Source organism: Sorex fumeus, unplaced genomic scaffold (assembly GCF_029834395.1).
Source record: "Sorex fumeus unplaced genomic scaffold, SorFum_2.1 ptg000019l, whole genome shotgun sequence".
Classification (NCBI taxonomy): domain Eukaryota; kingdom Metazoa; phylum Chordata; class Mammalia; order Eulipotyphla; family Soricidae; genus Sorex; species Sorex fumeus.
Window position 1 is genome coordinate 41,346,883 of NW_026606076.1, and position 6,213 is coordinate 41,353,095.

Here is a 6,213-nt window from a genome sequence, read left to right on the forward strand (position 1 = left end):
TTTGGCTGCGTGCAAGGCCAGCAGCACCCTCCCCGCCAAATTCCCCACTCAGGGCCCAGCCTGTTTCGGCCCTGGGCTCTGGGCTGGAGCTGAGGAGCACCGCCTGCATCCCCGCCCCTCCCTCCCCAGCCTGCTCCCGCCGCCAGAGGGAGGATCCCGCTGAGAGAGCACTCTCCTCAGGGGGATCGACGCCTCTCTTAGATCAGCCTGGCAAAGCCCCAATTAATTACCGGTGCTAAGTGAGTGGTCTGGAAGCCGGGTTTGCAGTCAATTACTGGGGCTCGCTGAGCTGCTTCATTAACCCCTGCCTCCTGGCGGGGCAGCTGGCACAGCAGAAGTGAAAAAGGGGCTCCTTACGCACGCATGCACACACACGCACACACACAGACCTGCTGGGCAGTAATGAGCGCCCCCACACAGCCAGAGCCCTCTCCCCAAGGCGATCCGGGAAGGTCTCCCGAGCGAGATTGAACCTTAATTCTCTTCCCCTCCCGGATTCTGGGGTTCCTTGTGCTTTGATCCGTGTGGTGGATGAGCCTATCAAAACCATGCTTCCTCTGGGGGGGGGGGGGAGCCTACCGCCACCACCCCTCCATGTGAACGGGCCTTCTGGAGTGCACGTTTGTCTCTATCCCTTGAGGAGAGCCGACAGCACCTGGATTGGCCGCCCCAGACACCCCAAACTTTACTGGTTCTCTCCTCCAAACCTCTCTCCTGCCTGCCGGCCCAGACCTGGGGGAAGGAGCTCACCTGGGTGGACATGGGGTTCCTGATTCAACCTCATGTTTCCACCCCTTCTGGGGAGGCCCTGGGACCATCCAGGGGGGCGGTAGCAACCTGTTATGCCATTAGTTTGCTTCAATAAGGTGGACTGCGGGGGCTGGCACTAGAGTACAACAGGTAGGTGCTGGCGTTGCATGGGGCCGACCAGGTTCCATCCTGGCATCCAGTAGAGTTCCTCAAGACCAACAGGGGTACTCCCTGAGTGCAGAGCCTGGGGTAAGCTCTGAGCACCGGTGGATGTACACCCCCCAAACAAAAACAAACATACGAAAGGTATGTGGTGCCAGAGCAATAATACAGCAGAAAGTCGTTTGCCTTACACACTGCCAACCAGGGTTCGATCCCCGGCTCCATGTATAATTCCCCAGAGCACCTCCAGGAGTGGTCCCTGGGGGCTGGAGCAATAGTACAGCGGGTAGAGTGTTTGCCTTGCATGCAATCGACCAGGGTTCAATTCCAGCATCCCATATGGTCCCCTGAGCACCACCAGGAGTAATTCCTGAGTGCAAAGCCGGGAGTAACCCCTGAGCACCGCCAGGTGTGACACAAAAAGAAAAAAACAAAACAAAAAACAAAAAGAGTGATCCCTGACTTGAGCTCAGCCGGCTGTGGGCCTCCGAACCAGAACAAATTGCCCCCTCCTCCTCCACCCTGTCTGGGTGCAGAGACTCTTGGGAAGGGGGCAGTAGTGGGCAGTGCTCGCCACATGGATGAGGAATAGGCCTGGGTGGCTGGGACCCCCCACTTAATCCTGGGACCCCCACGGATGAGTGGGAGAGATGTTGAGGAGCTGGGACCTCAACTGGCCTTGACCTTCCAAATCCCTGGAGCCTTGTGCGGCGGTAGACTACAGGGCTAGTGGCCACGTGCCCGGCCTTGAGCGAGGAGGTAGGCCGCGGCGGGCTGAGAGGGTCTGTCCAGATCCCATTTGCACCTGGCGGGTGCGGTTGAGGTCAGGGCGGCGAGGATTATCCTAGTGGGCTGCGAGCCTGGGCTGGGGGTTAAGTGGCTTGTTCCGGATCACTGCTCTGTGGAGCTGGAGGGAAATTGCAGGCTCTGCCGGTAGGGAGCTGGGGCGGCTTCACGGTGCTCTGGGCTGGATCGTGGGGGATCGGCGGAGACCAGGCAAAGGGCACCTTCATTCATTCCACGCACAAGCACAAGAAGCACAAGCCGGTGGGGTCCCTGCGGGGGCCCTGGGGTGCTCAGCCCACAGGCTTATATGTATGCGGGGCTGAGCTGGTAGCTTGGGATGTGCACCCTCCCTCCCCCTACACACACACACACACACACACACACACACACACACACCCCGAGTGTGGATGGAATCCCAGAGCCAGTGAGGGAAGCTAACTGCGGACTGGGGGCTGATGGAAGTTCATGTCTTTTTTTTTTTTTTTTTTTTTTTTTTTTTTGCTTTTTGGGTCACACCCGATGATGTTCAGTGGTTACTCCTGGCTTTGCACTCAGGAATTACTCCTGGCGGTGCTTAGGGAACCGTATGGGATGCTGGGAGTCGAACCCAGGTCTGCTGCATGCAAGGCAAACACCCTACTCGCTGTGCTATCGCTCCAGCCCTGTTCATGTCATTTGAGATGAGTCCGCAGGGATGGGGTGTGAAGGGCAGGAGAGCTGGCGGACCAGAATGTGGCACCAGAAGGCACCCAGCCAGGCAGGGAGAAGAGGCAGCGTCTGGAGGCGATGGGGACATTCAGCTCGGTTCTGCGTCCTCCTCCATGCCGGAGAAGGGCTGAGGGCCGGTGCCTGGAGCAGCCTGCGGGGTCTCTGCTCTCGGTGTCTCTACCCTGCAGCGGGGAACCCCAAAAACAGAGACCCTAGGTGCAGAGAGGCCCCTAGTGGGCCTGGGTGTGGCCACCAGGCTTGAATCTGTTTTTTTTTTTTTTGACTATTTGGGTCACACCCAGTGATGCTCAGGGGTCACTCCTGGCTCTGCACTCAGGAATTACTCCTTGCGGTGCTTGGGGGACCTATGGGATACTGGGAATCGAACCCGAGTCGGCCGCATGCTAGGCAAACGTCCTCCCCGCTGTACTATGACTCCAACCCCCAGGCTCGAATCTCTTGCAAAGAGGGAAGGGGGTCTGCATAGCTGACCTTGGAGGGCAGATTCAGTGACCTTCCCGCCCAGGAAATTCCCAGGGCATTTCAATAGCGCAGAAGCCATGATCATAAAGCCAGAAGCGAGGACCATCAGGAAGGGGGTCGGGTTCGGGAGAGCTGGGTCCCTGTGAGGCGCGCCCTCCCCCGGGACCCCCCACCCAGGGCGGCGGGTTTTCGGGGGACAGAAGAGGCGAGACACCTGCGCGCTGCTGTACACGGCCTTTTCTTTGTTGTCATGGTTTGGTACGTCTTTAGCATCTGTGTCATACAGAGTGGGGGAGCGACAGCCATGGCTTTTGGTCAGGTTCGGGGGGGCGTGGAGGGGGTCCCTCCCCTCCCCCCAGGCACTGACACATGTAAAGGAAGCAGTGGGACACACGGAACACAGCACAGGGGTCCGGGGGAGCGGGATGGTCGTCCTCCGCCACTGCCGAGGGGCTGTCCCGAGGGCGCCCCTCACCTCCCTGCCAGGAGTGGGGGGGGCACCAAGAGCGGGGGAGAGGGAGGGACCTGTCCCCCACATCCCGTCAGTCTGCCCCGGAAGAGGGTGACCCAGCCGGTTGGCAGGAGGAGTGGACAGCGGCCCCCAGTCACGGGGTGCCAGGGTTCTGGAGGTGAGGGTGTGTCCGGTCCTACCCCCAGGGCTCCAGGCTGGGGGGGCGTGTTGGGTGGGGGCGGGTGGCCGTGTGGTCCAGCTCCGGGGCAGCTGGGTGGGATTCTGACCCCCGACTGGCGCTTCCTCCCCTGGACGTGGGTTCACTCACTTCTCTCTGGCACCCTCAGCCCGGAGAAGCTGGGTCCCCACTGTGTGCAGGAGAGACGCCCACCACCCTAGCTTGGTTGGGCCCACCCGGCCAGCTTCAGGGTGTGGCGGGGAGGCGGGACGACCCCCAGGCCAGGCCCAGGCGCTCGGGGGTGGTGGTGATACGCACGTGTGTCTATCCCCACCCCAGTCTCCTTTCCTCAGCGGCCCTGTAACAAGACTTCCTTGTGGGACGCTGTAGCCCCAGGCACGGAGTTTGCCGCTCAGCCCCCTCCCAGCCAGTGGGCCCACAGGCTTCCCGCCCCCGGTGCCTCCTGTCCCTCTCCACGTCCGTGGCGCACACACGCTCCCACGCTGAGTCTCTCCACAGTCAGGAGTGACAGTTCTTATATCCTCCCTGACCCAAGAGGGATGGGCCAGGTGTGTTCCCCGCTGACATCCTGGCCCCGCTGCCTCCTCCAGGAAGACCTCCAGGCCTGCTGCTAGGGTGCCAGCCGGATGCTGGAGGCATCGGGGTCTGCCCCTGTCACAGGGGCGGGAGTGCTCAGAGAGTATCAGGAATGCCTTCTGAGGGTCCAGAGCCCCTCAGGCCTACTGGGGAGATCTAATGCGCCAGAAGCTCCCACTGCCCCTCGGGCACTCTCCACCCCAGCATCAGCTCTGGGGTCCACGAGCCCCAGGCCAAGGGGGTTCTGAATGCTTGGACCTCGGTGCGGGTGGTGGGGAGCTCCCGCAGGGTCTGGGGTCCCTGGACCGGGCCCCGCCTTTCTCGGATGTGACACCCCAGGGCTCCCGAGAACGACCATCCTACCCGGGGTAATAGACACAGACAAGCAGACAGCGGGGGTGGGGGGTGTGCGTGGCCCCCCATCACAGACACGGGTCCCCTAGGGGGGCAGAACATGGGGGCACTGGGGAGGGGGCAGCGCAGGGGGGAAGGGGAGGTTCGGGGCACGGGGGCCGCTGCGGGCCCGGGTGCCGGAGAAGGGACAGACCAGGAACTTTTTCTGGTTCCCTACACACGTGGGTTGTTTGTCTCGTCTGGAAAGTATTGCAGTCTAACTGATATGGCTTTAACTATTGGAAACGGACAGAGAAGACACGCGTCTGTCTCTGAAATAAAAGCATAAATCCACTAACATGGAAAAAACCTGCAGAATGCACACGGGGGGTGGGGTTGAGAGGGGGGCTCTGGGGCAGGGGTGCCAGGGACAGGCAAGTCGCCCCCTCCCCTGGCCCCTGTGTTTGGGGGCAGGCCCGGGTGCGGGCCCAGCATGGCTTCTTGGGGCACTGCCTGGGTCTGGCCCAGGGGGTCTCGTGGGCCTCAGGCAGGAACCCCCCACGGGCGGGGAGGACGTGAGGCCAAGGACAAGGTCTCCTGGGGGATGCGGCAAACTGGCCGCCCAGTGTCCTGGGCCCACAGGGGCATCTCACCCATGTTCTTTCTCACACGCAGGGCCACTGCATGTGCGCATGTGCACACATACCCACACACAGACACAGACACGGACACACAGACACACACACACACACACACACACACACGGTGCCGCCCGAAGCTTCTCCTGGGCACACACTTTGCTCCTGACCCGCAGGTGGACCCGAACACACTCACACAGACAGGCCGACATGGACAAGCCCTGCCCCCGATGACATGGTGTCACACATCACATACCTCGGACTCAGCCTTCAGTCTGGCAGACAGACCCCCGCCAGTGAGCCGCACCCCCGTCCACTCAGACAGACCCCACAGAAACCCCTTCCAGCAGCAGGCTCCCCCCTCCAGCCGGCAGACCCCCACCGGCAAGCCTGGAAGGCTGCCTGACCTCACAGTCTGATCCACAGTCCCCAGCACAGGGCCATGGGGGGTCCACACGTGCAGGCTCAGCTGGGGGGTGATAACTGACACACACAGAGACACGTGTGCACACGTACACTCAGCCTCATGTTAAACCTCAAGACAGGATTACATGACCAATACACACACGCACACACACACACAAATACAACCTCAGGACAGAATTATGTTGACTAAACACACACACAGTCTCAAACGAGGATGACGACGGCTAACACACATGCGACTAATCTCAGGACAGGTTTAGGCTCACAGACACACCCTCATGCACGCATGCACACACCCACGCACTCCAGGACAGAATTATGCTTACACACACACACACAAACGCGTGCATGCGCGCGCGCACACACACACACACACACAAACGCGCACACTTTCCCAGGACGGGATCCATCCTGTGGCACGTATTTCCTCACCAACGCTCTTCTCTGGCCCCACGCTTGCTGCCACCACAGTCTGTGCCACACATCTGCTCTGGGCTCCGCCACACTCCTCCCCACTCCCAACCCCACACACCATCTGAGCAGGAGGCCTTGACAATCTGGGGGTCAGAGGAACACCCCCCCCACACACACACACACGCACACACACATCCCAGAGGAGAGTTTGTTCTTGGCCAGTGCGATGAGTAGACGGATGCCCTCTGTCCAATGGGAATTGGCTTCTTCCCCCAAAGGCTTGGGGC